This window comes from Oryx dammah, unplaced genomic scaffold (genome assembly GCF_014754425.2).
Source record: "Oryx dammah isolate SB20612 unplaced genomic scaffold, SCBI_Odam_1.1 HiC_scaffold_2, whole genome shotgun sequence".
Lineage (NCBI taxonomy): Eukaryota > Metazoa > Chordata > Mammalia > Artiodactyla > Bovidae > Oryx > Oryx dammah.
Genome location: NW_024070186.1, coordinates 96,917,009 through 96,935,322, shown reverse-complemented (window position 1 = coordinate 96,935,322; position 18,314 = coordinate 96,917,009). Strand labels below are relative to the sequence as shown.

The window sequence follows — 18,314 nt, the reverse complement described above, 5'->3', positions numbered from 1 at the left end:
AGGCCCTTAAATCTATTTCTCACTTCCACTGTATAATCATAAGGGATTTGGTTTAGGTCATACCTGAATGGTCTAGCAGTTTTCTCTACTTTCTTCAATTTGAGTCTGAATTTGGTAATAAGGAGTTCATGATCTGAGCCACAGTCAGAGCCTGGTCTTGTTTTTGTTGACTGTATAGAGCTTCTCCATCTTTGGCTGCAAAGAATATAATCAATCTGATTTCGGTGTTGATCATCTGGTGATGTCCATGTGTAGAGTCTTCTCTTGTGTTGTTGGAAGAGGGCGTTTGCTATGACCAGTGCATTTTCTTGGCAAAACTCTATTAGCCTTTGCCCTGCTTCATTCCACATTCCAAGGCCAAATTTGCCTGTTACTCCAGGTGTTTCTTGACTTCCTACTTTTGCATTCCAGTCCCCTATAATGAAAAGGACATCTTTTTTGGGTGTTAGTTCTAAAAGGTCTTGTAGGTCTTCATAAAACCATTCAACTTCAGCTTCTTCAGCGTTATGTCCCTGGGTTGGGAAGATTTCCCTAGAGAAAGGAATGGCTACCCACTCCAGTATTATTCTTGCCTGGAGAATTCCAGGGACAGAAGAGTCTGGAGGGCTACAATCTAATGGGTCAGAAAGAGTCAGATGCTACAGAGCAACTAACACAACGTATGTATATATAAACATTTCTCTGGAATATAAAAATCACTCTGTGTTGGTATATACTCCTTGAGTTGAGTTTCACTCCTTGATGAAAAGCTATGACCAACCTAGACAGCATATTAAAATCAGAGACATTTTTTGCCAACAAAATTTCATCTAGTCAAAGCTATGGTTTTCCCAGTAGTCATGTTCTGATATGAAAGTTGGACCATAAAGAAAGCTGAGCGCCAAAGAACTGATGATTTTGAACTGTGGTGTTGGAGAAGACTCTTGAGAGTCCCTTGGACTGCAAGGAGATCCAACCAGTCCATTCTGAAGGAGATCAGCCCTGGGTGTTCTTTGGAAGGAATGATGCTAAAGCTGAAACTCCAGTACTTTGGCCACCTCATGCGAAGAGTTGACTCATTGGAAAAGACTCTGATGCTGGGAGGGATTGGGGGCAGGAGGAGAAGGGGACGACAGAGGATGAGATTTCTGGATAGCATCACTGATTCGATGGACGTGAGTCTGAGTGAACTCCGGGAGTTGGTGATGGACAGGGAGGCCTGGCGTGCTGCAATTCATGGGGTCGCAGAGTCGGACACGACTGAGCGACTAAACTGACTAAAGATCCCTGCAAGTTCTAACCCTATGTGATTTTTAGAATTTCTTCTAAAAGAAATTAGAGGTAATTAGATAGAACTTTTAGAACAATCAATGTGACAATGTCCAGACCAAGATACTTGCTCTCAGGCAAATAGGTGATCTTCCTTCAGCATCTAAGTTGTAGTAGTGGTGGGGATAGTGTTGGAAATAATAGTAGTTGGGCTAAGATTTATTCAGCATCTGCTATATACCAACCCCTGAACTAAGAAGTTTACATGTGTTGTTATGTCTAAGTCAACACAGCAGTATATAATGTAGATACTACTATTTTTTCCAATTTTGTAAAGGACTAACAAAGCAAACAAAAAAAAATTAGGTTAACTTGACTGGGTCTATACTAATAAGTGGTGAAGACAAAAGGAGCTCTGCTGACATATCTCTGTGTGCTCTTTGAGAGCAAGGACCCTGTTTTATCTATTTAGCCTAACTCAGTGTCTAACAAATGGTATGTATTCAATTATTGTGTGGAAGGAAGGAAATGAAGGAGAGAGGGATACAAGGAAGGGGAAAGAGAAATTATATCTAGAAATGCTATGTCCTCAATAAATATTTTCTTCCTTTAACCTTTTCTTTCTTTAACCCTGAAATCATGGGGAAATCTGCAGTTATGCTCAGGAATCCTAGGGTTTAGTGATTTCTCCCTCCTGAGTATTCCAAACTGTATTCCTAGTACAGGTCACTGAAGCATCTGCTATCATCTGGTTTAGCATTCTAGCTAATGCATAGTTTTGGTTCTCTCTCAATTCTAATATTAGTCTAACAAAAGAATATAGTTGATTCTACCACACTAAGTTTCTGGAAAAAAATAATGTCCCTGATATTCTCTCACCCACTGGTGTAAACTAAGAGGAAAGAAAAGCTGTTCCCAGAGGAAACAGATTGTGTACTTCCATACCTAATAGTACACATGAATATCATCAACCAGAATTTGAGATGCCTAAGAAAGATGTTTTGATGCAGACAATGGGATCACTTTGCTACCTCTGCCATTGTTATATGACTGCCTCGTGACATACTTAATGGAACTTTAGAGGGGCGTTAACTAAAGCAGGTCATGACACACTATTTTGACTCTACTTCTACTTGGCTTTTTCTTCATTTATTTACAATTAGAATTCAGTGAATAACAGAAACCATAATTATAAACATGTGTACAGTAAATACAGGGCCCATTACTTGTGTTTAGGAAAACACAAATTTTTAAATGTGATCTGATCTACCTGATCCTAAGAAAGCCTGCATAGTTTGTGTTTTCACTGAGATAGTGATAGGGTTGGGGTAGGAGAGTTTGAGAGAGAAAATGATGGCTTAGGAAAGACATAGCATTGCTCACATAATACAGAATTTTATTTATATCTATGCTGAAAACATTTTCAAGGTGACTAGTGACTTAGTCATTGAATACCTTGGCATTCTGTGTAAAATAGGGATAATGTAAAGACTTTTCTCCTAGTCAGCAAAATGAATGCAAAGTATATTGCAAATAGTGTTATGGCAGTTCTTGATTGTGTTGAGTATCAATTCTTATATATTCATTTCTCATTTTAAGGAAAGAATTTATCAGTAGTCTCCTCTCCATCTCATCCGCAGTGTGTGAGCTAAAGGAAGTACATGGAGACCATCCGAAATATAAAGCAAATGACAAGTTTCTAGGTCTCTATTCTTTCAGAGATGTTTTATTTATACATGCATTCATTCAACATTTACTTACCACCTAGTACATACAAGGCATTGTATTAAGAGACTGTGGAAACCCATATACTTAGCTCAGTACCTATGTGTCTTACTCCCAAAGAGGTCAATTAAATTCATATTATGGTAGTTAAAAAAAACAAACAAACAGATTTAAACAGGTCAATAAAAGAAGATATACAAGCTCTAAGATTTTATGTTACTAAATACCAATAGAAACTCATAAGCATTTTTTAAAAGACTAATGCAAGTTATTTGAATAAGTTTTCAATATCAGAAATTTGGTACTACCAAATAAATTATTTAATTAAATGCTTTGTATATTGAGTTGACACTTTTTATATTATATTTATAGAACATTAGCTAACTAGTACAGGATATAGTTCATAATAGCTTATCTATGTTAAAAATATAGATACTTGTCAGAAAACTTGTAGAGCTGTTACCTAAAAGAAACATCACTAAAAAAAAAAAAAAAAAAAAGAAACATCACTAACAGAAATGCTTAGGAAAAAACATCAAGTGACTAGGATTTGATAAAGGATTTCTTTTGTGGCTCAGCTGGTAAAGAATCTGCCTGCAATGCGAGAGACCTGGCTTCGATCCCTGGGTTGGGAAGATCCCTGAAGAAGAGAAAGGCTACCCACTCCAGTATTCTGGCCTGGAGAATTCCATGGACTGTATAGTCCATACAGTAGCAGAGTCGGACACGACTGAGAGGCTTTCACTTTCAGTTTCAGGATTTGATAAAACTAAAGGATGATATTCCAGTCTTAAATTTTACATCTGGATTTTAGTTCCTTTTCAAAGATAATTATCTAATTTGTCCTTATTTTCTCTCTCACTTCCACTCAGCTGCAATGGAGACACATGCACAAATCAAGAAATCATCTTGAATTTTCTTAATATCACTTAAATTTTCTGAATATGCCCCATGTGTCCACTAATAGCCAAATGCTTTCAAATCTGTTCAGCTAAATGGATCAATAACTACATCCAGCCTCACATCGTAGGGTTGCCAACATAGTGAAATTGAGCCAAACAGAAAATGTCTCTATGAGGACAAAAATTATTATCAACCCAGTTATCCTGAGAGATCTACTCTCCCCAAGTATTTGGAGAACTTAGCATACACATTATCTAGGGCAGTCAACAGTTGCTAAGAAAATATTTGAGACTGAGAACAAAGAATTTGGATGAAATATTTGGGAATTAGAATCAGTGAGTTTTATAATAAACCAGTGTAATAGCTCAAGGACTACATCAAGCAAGAATCTTTCAAACTTGGAGGACACAAAATATGTACCAGCACAAGCAAACCGCTAACAAGCTTCTCTGTGCACTCAATCATAGGACACAGCTGCAAACAACAATTGACCAGGTGCAACCAAGCTTTTGAGAATTCCTGCCTGTTGCCCAGAAACCACAACACCACACAGTTGAGGTTTTCAAACAGGTGCAAACATTTTTTTTTTTTTTTCCCATTACTCTAGTGCTTGAGACAGTGCAGTAGACAGGAAGTACATCTGCAACTACTCCTTACCTAAAGCAGCCACCACAGAAAACAAACTCAGAAGTAACACAAAAAAAGTTTTAAAATAAAACAATAGTGACAAAAACAGTAGTTTCGCAATAGTCTCTGATCCCACATCAGGAGCCACTTTAATAGAACAGTTCCATAAACCAGTTTCTAAGATGAATGCTTTGTAACTAAAATTATCCTGCTTCATCAAATCTTAGAAATGTTTATTTGATTCTTACAACAGAGTGAAATGCAAGGTATATATAAAATGTAATATCCTTTGATGCTTGTCAATATTTGAAGGTACTCAAAAATTAACATTTTCACATTATGAAATCTGTAAGCAATTTTAATGCCCCCAAATGTAATCACTTACTAGCTAATATATAGATTAACATAACTATAGGTAATTCATATACATACCTGTGCAGCTATGGGGCACAGACAGACTTGTAATTTATCAGGTACTCTGAAATGTAAAACAAATATATTTTGTAAGTAAAAATAATTTTTGAAGTGGAGCTAGTATTTATGCTGAGACAATTTCTGCAGAGAAGTAGAAAAGATTGTAGTCCTTAAACAAGTAGGCTATTTTATACCTGAATTTTCCCCATAGGATATTTTAGTTCACCTTAAATTCATATGTGTGAGTATATGCACACACAGCTTCCTGGAGCAGTGTGATCAAAAACAAGTACCAGCAAGGGACTAAGACTCACCATGGTCTCTAACATGAAAATATTTTTACCAGAGGATGAAACAAACACTTAAAAATGATTTTTTTCTTTGGTATTCTTCCAGGACTAGTGCCTTCCTAATAGAAATATGACTGCTACTCAGATTCATCAACACTCAGTTTGGATTGGTGAGGAAGAAATGTGCTTTTGTAGAGCAGTCCACAGAAATGCATAAATAAATAAAAATAAGCTCTATGTTCATTAACTTAAAGTTACAACAGCAAATAGAAATGAGATTTCTGTAAGAGGAAATGCTAAAGCCACATTAGATATGATGCCTCAATGCAACACAGTGAGAAAACTGCCATCGAAGTAGGTATTGGTAAAGAAGTCAGCTTAAACAAAGTATGCAGAGTGTACAATTAGACCAAAAAAATATCTGCATGAAGGTGGAAACTGTATTGCAAAATGCAGCCTCTGAACTACTGTGACCCTTAAACATATTTTGTAATCTCTCTGAAAGCAAACTAAAATATTTAATCTCTATACTTCTAAACATAGTTGATGAGAGGAGCATATTAAAGTCATTAAGTCTAGTTGATAAAACTTGCTTAAAAGTGTGAAAAAAATAATCAATTTTTATGATGACAGTGAAACACCTCTTCATACACTTCTGAGGGGAGTATGAATTGCTAAAATTTTTCTGGAAAACTATTAAGTAATATGATTAAGAATTTAAAACTCAGAATCTTTAATTCTACAGTAATTTTATTTCTAAACCTCTACCTTACATAACTGAACATCAACAGAGATTTATGTTAGCAAAAAACTAAAACTAACCTAGCTAAGCTAAATTTTCAACAGTAGAAAAATAAAGTATAGCACATCCATATAAAGAAATATTTTGAAACAATCTGTAGGGTAGTTTTTGGTTCTAAAGTACATTATAAACATACAGAGTACCAACTGTATGGACATAATAGAATTTGTGTGGCTGAGAGAAAAAATAAGAACACAAAAAATTAAATGATTATATTTGGATAATAAGATTATTCATGATTTTAATTTTTTTTAACTTTCATACATAGTTAATCACTACAATAAACATTACTTTTATAATAAGAAAAACATTAGTTGTCAGAGAAGGGTAAAGGAAAAAAGTTTTAGAGTGCCATATGGAAATGATAAATCTAACCTTCATATGTGAAATAAATTAACTCGGTCACACATGAAATCCACTAAGAATACCTACAGTGAAAAACACATCCTCCCTGGTTCCTCATAGGGGTACAGCCAGGGTCTCTTCTATTCCATTGCTTTAGAATATAAACCAGTAATTTGATAACACATTTTTTAATCATCTTAGTAAAACTTCCTTAATTATGCAGGGTGAAATGATGGCAAGAACAATTTAGGACTACAAATCTGTTCAACTTATTACAAACTTATTTAATAAGTCAACAATATTTAGTGAGCATCTATTGCATGCAAAGTACTGTTCAGCATTATATTGTAAAAGATAAATTAGAAAACACCTTACCCTCATAGAACTAACAATTTAAAAGTACTTTTAAAATTAATGTGTTTCTTTTGCTGTCTCTCATACAGGGTTATTGTTACCATCTTTCTAAATTCCATGTTATATGCATTAGTATACTGTATTGGTGTTTTTCTTTCTGGCTTGCTTCACTCTGTATAATAGGCTCCAGTTTCATCCACCTCATTAGAACTGATTCAAATGCATTCTTTTTAATGGCTGAGTAATACTCCATTGTGTATATGTACCACAGCTTTCTTATCCATTCGTCTGCTGATGGACATCTAGGTTGCTTCCATGTCCTAGCTATTATAAACAGTGCTGCAATGAACACTGGGGTACACATGTCTCTTTCAGTTCTGGTTTCCTTGGTGTGTATGCCCAGCAGTGGGATTGCTGGGTCGTATAGCAGTTCTATTTCCAGGTTTGATGCATGATACAGGATGCTCGGGGCTGGTGCACTGGGATGACCCAGAGGGATGGTATGGGGAGGGAGGTGCAAGGGGGGTTCAGGATGGGGAACACGGGTACACCCGTGGCAGATTCATGTTGATGTATGGCACAACCAATACAATACTGTAAAGTATTTAGCCTCCAATTAAAATAAATAAATTTATATTTTAAAAAATTAATGTGTTTCTATTAATTTTACTGTGAATCCAAAACTGATCCAAAATAATAGTCTTAAAAAAACAACAAAAAACAAAATTTAAAATATTTACTACAGCTCAGATAAAGACATAAACACAATACATACAGTTTACGGCACTTGTGACAGATCTGGCACACTTTGAGAAAACATATCAGGTTGACTTTTTTGTATGATTGAGCAAGAACTGATATTTACATAACACTCAAAAAGTCTTAAGTACATGAATCTGTATCACTTATAAAATGCCCTAGTAAATTACTATAAGTGTGTATTTTTTATCCTTCAGACTTTATTTTTTTGGTCTCCAAAATCACTGCAGATGGTGACTGCAGCCATGAAATTAAAAGACGCTTACTCCTTGGAAGAAAAGTTATGACCAACCTAGATAGCATATTCAAAAGCAGAGACATTACTTTGCCGACTAAAGTCCATCTAGTCAAGGCTATGGTTTTTCCAGTAGTCATGTATGGATGTGAGAGTTGGACTGTAAAGAAGGCTGAGCGCTGAAGAATTGATGCTTTTGAACTGTGGTGCTGGAGAATACTCTTGAGAGTCCCTTGGACTGCAAGGAGATCCAACCAGTCCATTCTGAAGATCAGCCCTGGGATTTCTTTGGAAGGAATGATGCTAAAGCTGAAACTCCAGTACTTTGGCCACCTCATGCAAAGAGTTGACTCTGATGCTGGGAGGATTGGGGGCAGGAGGAGAAGGGGACGACTGAGGATGAGATGGCGCGATGGCATCACGGACTCGATGGACGTGAGTCTGAGTGAATTCTGGGAGATGGTGATGGACAGGGAGGCCTGGCATGCTGCGATTCATGGGGTTGCAAAGAGTCGGACACGACTGAGTGACTGAACTGAACTGAGTCTAATTTTTGTTAATAGAATTATATTTTAGGAGACAAGTATGGAAGAAAATTGATTCAATCTCAGATACCAGATGTGTAATACTGTCTCTGATTATCTAAAGCTACATAAAACATATGCACAATTATTAACAAGATATAGTTATTTATTGTCACCCAAAGTAAATAAGTGAGTTACTTTTTAACTTTGCCAAAGACAATGCTGTACAATCACCTCCAGGGAAAGAAAAGAAGGTAAGGCTGGACAGACCAGGGCTGAGGGAATCCCTAGGCAAGGGGGGTGGTCATGAGGGATGTGAAGCACTTGGCTGTGCAGATAAAAGAATGCAGCACACAGTATCCTTGTGACCTGTAACCACAGTGGGCATTTGCCTCTCGGAAGCTAGTGCCACACGATGGCCCTCAGGTTCAGTCAATGGGGTCAGCCTGTGTGAGGCTGTGCCACGCAGCAAGAGCAGCTATTTATGGGATCAAGGACCCCTGTGGGTCTGGGACAACAGCAGAGTTATATGAGGCATGATGGTGGATAGCTGATTAGCTTTTGCTACCAGAGACACCTAGAATTGAGTTCTGGATCCCTCTTTTCGATTGTATGATCTTAAATGAGTTACGTTTTCCCTGTCTGTAAAATGATGATCAGGCTCTCCTGATGGTGCAGTGCCATCAGGAGAGAATACACCTGCCAATGCAGGAGATGTGAGATCAATCCCTGGGTCGGGAAGATCCACTGGAGAAGGAAGCTGCCACTTCAGTATTTAGTATTCAGGAGTTCCCACTCCAGTATTCCTGCCTGGGAAATCCCATAGACAGGGGAATCTGGCAGGCTACAACCCATGGGGTCGCAAAAGAGTCGGACATGACTTAGTGACTAAACAACAACAAAAATTATGATCATGTTACCTAACCTGTAAGATTGTGCCTATGTATCCCTGGAAGCTCAGCTGGTAAAGAATCCCACCTGCAATGCAGAAGACCCTGTTTCGATTCCTGGGTCCAGAAGATCCCCTGGAGAAGCAATAGGCTACCCACTCCACTATTCTTGGGCTTCCCTGGGTGGCTCAGATGGTAACGAATCCATCTGCAATGCGGGAGACCTGAGTTCAATACCTGGGTTGGGAAGATCCCCTGGAGGAACGGCATGGCAACCCACTCCAGTTTTCTTGCCTGGAGAATCCCCATGGACAAAGGAGCCTGGTGGGCTACAGTCCATGGGGTCCCAAAGAGTTGAACACGACTGAGTGACTAAGCACACATTATATGCGATAGGCAGGTAAAAGAACTAGCACAGTATGAAAGTAAACATTGCTGAACAGAAGCTATTAGTATTGTCCTAGTTGCATGAGGAAAGGAGAGGATGTTTGTACCTTTAAGCTAAAGAAGAAGTAAGGCGTTACAAAGATAGCTTGCTCAATATATCACTTTCTATTCTATAGCTCATCTAGGAGCCAGTGATGTGCTGGATGTTCACAGAACATTTCTGAAACACTCGAACAATATTAATAGCTACAATGTGCAACTCTAACCAGCATTTTAAAGCACTGATTCTAGTATGCAAGAGGAAGGCAGTAATATGTGCCCATTTTTCTGAATGAAAAATGAAGGACCAATCTACACTTAACTGCAGCAATCAGGAAATGGAACTATAAGGGCAAAGGTAAACATAATTATTCAGCTAGAATCAGGATCAGGTGTTGTAGGCTCCCTAAAAGTCACATATGAACAGTATCACTTTTTTTAGGTATTCTAAAGAGACTCTGCAAATGACCTGAGTTCACATATAACACAAGGTTTTGCAAATAGAAGTAAAAAATATTACAACTGGCTTTGCTCTCAGGGCTTCAAATACACAAATTATTACTTACTGAGGTTCTAGACCTTCTGATTTGATCTGGGGACAGCACAAAGAACTGTTACACAGTGTCTTTAGAATCCATTGACATAATCCCTAGAATTGTTTGGGTTTTATGAGGGTGAAGTTGCTATCAGTACCATTCGTGACGGAGATATACTATAGAGGATTTATTTTTTAAGTTCTTTCTACTTCTAGGTTGGCATAGCTGTGTTCCCCAGTGGGAACTGAATAGGTCTGACTTTGTGCTTTGTTGACTAAAAGTTTATCTTCCCTTCATACTGGATGGGCCTGGCTAGTGATGGAAGAGGGGGTGTTTAATGTTACCTCTTGAGCCATTAATAAATCAAATACCTAATTCACTTATTGTGGTGCTGGAGAAGACTCTCAAGAGTTCCTTGGACTAAAAGGAGATCAAATCAGTCAATCCTAAAGGAAATCAACACTGAATATTCATTGGAAGGACTGACACTGAAGCTGAAGCTCCAATACTTTGTCTACCTGTATGAAGAACCGACTCATTGGGAAAGAACTTGATGCTGGGTAAGATTGAGGGCAGGAGGAGAAGGGGACGACAGAGGATGAGATGGTTGGATAGCATCACTGACTCAATGGATATGAGTTTAGGCGAACTCCAGGAGATAGTGAAGGACACGGAAGCCTGGTGTGATACAGTTCATGGAGTCCCAAAGAGTCTGACACGACTTAGCAGCTGAACAACAACAGCAGCAATTCACTTAAGGCACTGAAAAGAGTCTCAGCTGGGTCTGCTGGAGCAATGGCTCCATAAAAGAGCTCTGAGCCTAAATTTAAACTAAAAAATATTTCCTCCATGACTGAATGAGCATTCTTAGGAACATATAGTGTTTTACATTTTAAATTTGGCCCATTTTAAGAAAAGATACTATGTAATCTAAAATACTTTTATTTCATTGAATATGTATTTACTTCTTCCAGACCTACAATTGATCTGGGTGCTCAATCATTATTATATTATAAAATGTAGATTTTAATAACCAATAAAGCCAGCTTATTTTTTTACATGGAGGTGTCCTGAATTCTGGAGTTTACCTGAACTGAAAGTTTATGAAGATTAAGAGGAATATAATTTTAAAAGCAGACTTGAAAAACTTGTTAGTTATGCTTATTTGTATAAATTACTAAGTTAGATTTAGCCCTATCAGAAAGGAGAATAAAGAGAAGCAAAAGTTATCTATTTATCAGCTCTGTGAATGGGAAACAGATAAAAGGACATAAGGAAGGAAAAGGAAATCATATGATAAACACCCGTTAATCCAAAGGCGTAGTTGGTCTGTATAGACTTCAGGTCACACTTGCTCTAATAAAGCTACAGAGTGCAGTAAAAGCTAAGCCTACACAATAATTCTGTATGTAAAATTTCTATTATTATTATTGGCTACCACTTAAAATGAAGCAATTTAATATCAAATTTTATGTATAAACATGATGAATTTGGACTCTCCATAGAACCCTGATCCACAATATACTAAATACTAATAATTCTATCCTGTAAGTCACACTTCAGAATTTATTAAATAGAAAATACTTGTTTAATAGATGACTTTTAAAACTTAACTTTGTACATTAAAGTTTAAGGGTTAGTAAAGAAAATTAACAAAATTAAAGCTCAGAAAAATGTTAAAAATAATATTTTCAAAATATTCTCAACTTGAAGCTATGATTATGGAAAAGATGTATTTTTATGGAATGTGATAATTCTACTGACCAGCTTGTACACATTCCTGGGGTCTTAATTTAGGTGTTACCTCCTCGAGAATCTGATGTCCTGTGTTTAAACTTGTCATAATAATCATCACACAACATTGTAACTGTCTTTCACATAAGACTGTAAAATGGGAAACACAGGTTTTGTCTTACTCACCATTATGTCATTAGTTCCTAGTACAGAACCGAATGAATTAATAGTAGGTATGGGTTAAATGGGGCTTCCGTTGTGACTCAAACAGTAAAGAATCTACCTGCACTGCAGGAGACCTGAGTTCAGTCCCTGGGTCAGGAAGATCCCTGGAGAAGAATGGCTACCCACTCTAGTATTCTTGCCTGGAGAATTCTGTGGACAGAGGAGCCTGGCGGGCTACAGTCCATGAGCTCACAAAGAGTTGGACATGCATGACTGAGTGACTAACACACACATGCGTTAAATACCGGGTATTTGGGTTAAATACTGGGTATAGGAATACTGAATGAATTGTGTCACATCTATTCCTAATGATTAAATAATTCACAATGCATTGAAAAATTAAAGAGCTACATCTCTAAACAAAATACTTTTCAATCTTTAAAGGCCTGATCTTGCAGCTTCTTTCTTTGACTCTTCTTTCCTATTTTTCCTCTTAATCAGTATAAAACTAAATTATCAGAATCTGAGTCTCAAATTTAATAACAGATCACAAAGCCTGATTGGTTTGATCCTGAGGTGGACAGGTTGATCCTTATCTCCCTCTTCAGCAGATAGCTAGCATGCTAGAATTTGACACACACAGGTCCCTGAAAGAGTTCTGCAGTTCCTAACCGACTGTGTAGTTCCTCTCGGTCTCAGAGAGACTGGCTCTGACTACTGTTCCTGAGACAGACCCAACCATTATTTTATTCTTTCTGGAATCCACTGCAGTTTGAATTATCCGTGTGGTTACTGGTTTAGTCGTTTATTCCCTCTCCCTCACTAGGTTGTACACGCTATAGAGGCCACATTATTTTGTTCCGCACTCTGTACCCAGGGTCTGGTTTAGTGCCTGACACACAATAAAACACTCCATAAATATTGGTCAGATGTGTAAATATAAGGTTTGGAACAGCAGTTTTCAATCAAGAGAGACTGTAAAATTAGACAGGTAACAGCTACCCCTACTGTTGTTTTCTCTACATTCCAAGTCTATCTGCCACATGGAAAACTTGAAGCTATAGGCACTCTTTTATTATACATTTTGTTCAATCAATGGCAGACTTCAAAAGCAATATTAGGGAGGCTGGAGGTACAATATCTAGGAGATGCAATGGAATTATAATAAGAACAGCAACCATTTCCAATAAGAAGTTTAGGATTTGAATTCCAGCTTACTAAGTGTGGATCCTAGGGGAACTTACATATTCTCCCTAAATACTCAGTCTCATCTTATTTAAAATGGGGTGGCTTTTGTCTAACATGCAGAGTTTTTAATGGTAATTGAATAAGATTGTATATATGAAAGCAACTGATAGTATAATTCATGGCATTTAGGAGAAGGGACTTACTACAAATTAGTTCTTTTGTGTTGGCTAGCCAATGTCTGCAGCAAAATAGAGATATGATTTGACTAAAAGCCCAGGAATGGACATTTTGGGTAGAGAAAAATAAAACAAAAAGGATTTAAAGGCAAGAAAAAAGTAAGTAGATGTGAGGGACAATAAGTTAAAAAAAATAACAACATAAGATAGAGTAGTAGGAACATAAAAGCCATTAGAAATGGCAAGAATTTTAACATAAAGAAAAAACTGACAAAAAATCTATTAGCTTTTTCTTAGGTGACACACCTTTCCCACATATAAATAAAATAATTACTACAATTACAGTTGGTAGAAAAATCAACTGAAATGTATATTAAATACCTATTAGAGATTTAACAGGAGAAGGAAATGGCATCCCATTCCAGTACGCTTGCCTGGAAAATCACATGGACGGAGGAGCCTGGTAGGCTGCAGTCCATGGGGTGGCTAAGAGTAGGACATGACTGAGCGACTTCACTTTCACGTTTCACTTTCCTGCATTGGAGAAGGAAATGGCAACCCACTCCAGTGTTCTTGCCTGGAGAATCTCAGGGACGGGGGGAGCCTGGTGGGCTGCCATCTATGGGGTCGCACAGAATCGGACACAACTAAAGCGACTTAGCAGCAGCAGCAGCAGCAGAGTTTAACATTCTTCACAGGAATTCACATGCTGAAAACTCAACCTGTGTAAATATAGCTGTGAACTTTATTGTTTACTATGATAAGGCAACAGCATATCCCCTTCTGTGTACTACCTGCAGAGTTGTAAAAGGCAAATGTGTACCAGCTCTTTAGGTACAATTACAGGGCATCAGAATTTGGCCCCTTCTTTGATTTGTGATTATCATACAGTGACACTGGAAGAAACTGAATATTATGAAAACTTTATTGAAAATTCATTTTTCATGTTGTCGTTGTTGTTACTCAGTCACATCTGACTCTTTGTGACCCCATGAACTGCAGCACACCAGGCTTCCCTGTCCTTCACCATCGTCTGGAGCCTGCTCAAACTCATGCCCATCAAGTTGGTGATGCCATACAACCATCTCATCCTCTGTCATTCCCTTATGCTCTTACCTTCTTTCTTTCTCAGATCAGGGTCTTTTTCAATGAATCAGGCTCTTCACATCATGTGGCCAAGGTATTGGAACTTCAGCTTCAGTGTCAGTCCTTCCAGTGACTATTCAGGGTTGATTTCCTTTAGGATGGACTGGTTGGATCTCCCTGCAGTCCAAGGAACACTCAAGAGTATTCTCTAACACCACAGTTTAAAAGCATCAATTCTTTGGTGCTCAACTTTCTTTATGGTCCAACTCTCATATCCATATGACTACTAGAAAAACCATAGTTTTCACTAGATGTGTCTTTGTAGCAAAGTAGTGTCTCTGCTTTTTATTATGTTGTCTAGGTTTGTCATAGCTTTTCTTCCAAGGAACAAGTGTCTTTTAATGTTACGGCTGCAATCACCATCTGCAGTGATTTTGGAGCCCAAGAAAACAGTCTGTCACTGTTTCCATTGCTTCCCTATCTACTTGCCATGAAGTCTTGAGATTGGATGTCAGTTTTTTGAATGTTGAGTTTTAAGCCAGCTTTTTTACTCTGCTCTTTCATCTTCATTAAGAGGCTCTTTAGTTCCTCTTTGCTTCCTGCCATAATGTGGGGTCATCTGCATATTGGAGGTTATTGATATTTCTCCTGGCAATCTTGATTCCAGCTTGTGCTTCATCCAGTCCAGTATTCTGCATGATGCACTCTCCATATAAGTTAAATAAGCAGGGTGACAATAAACAGTCTTGATGTACTCCTTTACCAATTTTGAACCAGTCCATTGTTTCATGTTCATTTCTAACTGTTGCTTCTTGACCTGCATACAGGTTTCAGAGGAGGCAGATAAGGTGCCTTTTAGTCCATCCTAAAGGAGACCAGTCCTGGGTGTTCATTGGAAGGACTGATGCTGAGGTTGAAACTCCGATACTTTGGCCACCTCATGCGAAGACTTGACTCATTGGAAAAGACTCTGATGCTGGGAAGGATTGGGGGCAGGAGGAGAAGGGGACGACCGAGGATGAGATGGCTGGATGGGATCACTGACTTGATGCACATGAGTCTGAGTGAACTCCAGGAGTTGGTGATGGACAGGGAGGCCTGGAGTGCTGCGATTCAGGGGGTCACAAACAGTCAGACATGACTGAGCGACTGAACTGAACTGAACTGAAAGTATCATTTAAGATACTTTTAAGTATCATTTTTCATAATTAGTTGCTTTCATTTTCTTACTACTTTAGTCAAACTTATGTCAGCTTCTTCATTAAAATTGTGTTCTGTCTAAGTATTGTCTCTGATGTGTTTTTGTGTGTATTCTTTGGTCTCTTCTCAAAATAAGAAAAAGAATAAAAGGTCTTAGAAGCATTGCATATCAACAGTAAGCACCATGCAACCTCAAAGAATGCCCACCTGATATCAATAAGTTCATTAAAAGAGTTCATTTGAAATTATAACCTTTGTCTACTTGTGATAAACTGACTTTTAAGTCTATCTATGTTCTCTATAAGACTGCCATCTTCATGAGGGCTGGAATCTTGCCTATTTTACTTTCCTTTCTATCATCACCACCTAGTTCAGGGAGAGGCACACAATATACAGCCACTGAATATTTTACCCATTAAGCAAATATTTATTGCATCTTTATTTTGAGCCAGTCATTATTTTAGGGGAAGATATAGGGATGAACAAAACAGATGAAAATTTCTGATCTCAAGGAAGTTATGTATTTGTGTGAGCAACTGCCAATAAGCAAGGAAAATAATTTGAATGCATAAAATGATAGACAATGGTCAATGCTAAGAATGAAAATAAAGCGAGGAAAGGAGAAATACATTCTAAGATGGGAAATTTATGGTTGAAATTTCAGATAGGATGGGTAGTGACGGTATCACTGAATGGTCACATTTAGGTAAAGACCTGAATAAATACAAAAATGAGTTAGGAAGGTATCCTCGGGGAAAAAATTACAAACAAAAACATTTAAGCCAAAGGAATGGTAAAAATTCCCCTGGGAGAAGTATGCTCTACTCTTCTCTATAAAATCTTAGAAATGTTCCTGTTAAAACATATTTAAAACAGAAAATATACAAACATATACACTAACAAAACCTTTAAAATGTTTAATCTTTCAATAAATTAAAATTCTAAAAAGACAGGAAGAAAAGGAATGTGAAGGACAAGGCCTTATGATGTACCCACAACATCCCAGGGGTATTATCCAATTCAGTAATAATCAGGAAGACTCAGGGACAAAAGGCAGTTGTACAATAATGGCAATCACAGAGAATGGCAATCAGGTAATAGGCATGGACTACCTGGAAAAAGAAAGAAGAAGAGGAAGAAAAAAAAAACTCTCTAGGAGGACACCTTCAACAACCTAGATCATGTGGCGGTCTCACAGGTAAAGCAAACCCCAATTAAGAAGAGCTTACATATCAGAAATATCAGAGATAAAGAAAAGCTTTTCCATATGAACCAGCAGGTACAAAAGTGCTTTACATCAAATATGAGCATTAAGCTAGAAAATGGATTGGGAGGGCACAGCTTTAAGAACTGAAAGAAGAGAATATTAATATCAGAATTCAGTGGGATAAAACATTTAAAATGATAAAAATTTACAGAAAGAGGCAAACATAAGAAAAAACATGAAAAAGCAGATGTGATAGGAATAAAATTTATATTAAAGTTAATATTTGAAATGAGGCTACATCACATTAGATGCCAGACAAGGGAAGAATTACTGAAATGAAAGATAATTCTATGGAATTTACCTAGAATAAAAAGATAAAAATGAAAAATTTAAGAAAAGAGATTAAGAAATATGAAGAACAGAATAAAAATATCTAACATACGTCTAAAGTTTAGTTGAGAATGAGAAAATAAAGACAAATAGGCAACATCTCAAAGCAATAATGGACCCTTTTCAAAACTGAGAAAGATATGAAACGTCAGATGTATAAAGCAAGTCTTAAGAATTAAAATAAAATTAAAAATAAATTCAAACCTAGAGACATTATAATGAAATCTAGAACACTGTATCACTGATGATCCAATCAAAGAAAACACAACTCATAGTGTTTAAAATGAGATAATATGAAGTATGCAGAAGAGGCTGATAAGTGAACCAAGGTATGGTGACACAACCCAAAAATTTTTTAGCAATGACAAGGGACAGAGGGGTAAAATAGGGAGTCCTGGTGAACCAGCTGGGTCACCACAGAGAAGTAGCGGTACTTGGAAATGTAACCCAAGTTGACAAAGGAGGAATATTTTTATTTCTTCTTTCCTCCAGTCAGTTACCAATGATTCCCATTGGATGAGCCCAGGCAGAAGGAAACTGATTTTGGAGCCTAGGAAATTAATCCTGAATTGTCAGCTATCTTCAAAAACAACCAAGAAGAAGAGAAAAGAATGAATTTTAGAGTCAAAAAGTCCACAATCTGTACAAATACCAAAGACAGAGAGTAAGGACAAATTATCTATAGAGGAAGCTCAACTAAACCGATAGTTAACACCTCACCAGCAACAACAGAGTCTAGAAAACAGTGGAATAGTATCTTCAAAGTATTGAGGGAAAACAAGTACCGTAGTTAATATAGTCAATCAAATGTCATTTTAAAAGTGAGAATATCAAAATCAAAACTGCAATGAGATATAACTTCATACCAGTCAAAATGGCCATCATCAAAAAGTCTACCAATAATAAATACTGAAGAGGGTATGAAGAAGATGGAATCCTCTCATACACTGTTGGCAGAATGTAAACTGGTGCAGTCACTATGGAGAACAGTATGGGGCTTCCTTAAAAAATTAAAAATAGAGCTACCATATGATCCAGCATCCACTCATGGGCAGATGCCCAGAAAAAACAAAAGCTCTAATTCAAAAAG

At 37.3% G+C, this 18,314-nt stretch overlaps 1 protein-coding gene across 18 annotated transcripts in view; it reads right to left on the bottom strand.

Annotated features, from left to right (window-relative positions):
* The window catches only part of ZBTB20 (zinc finger and BTB domain containing 20), an 838,376-nt gene that overhangs the window by 604,530 nt on the left and 215,532 nt on the right, over window positions 1–18,314 (bottom strand). For all 18 annotated transcript variants that reach the window (XM_040224195.1, XM_040224181.1, XM_040224152.1 and 15 more), the window contains one exon: window positions 4,936–4,981. The gene's annotated coding sequence lies outside the window, so the exon portion shown is untranslated. The remainder of the gene's footprint in view (window positions 1–4,935; window positions 4,982–18,314) is intronic.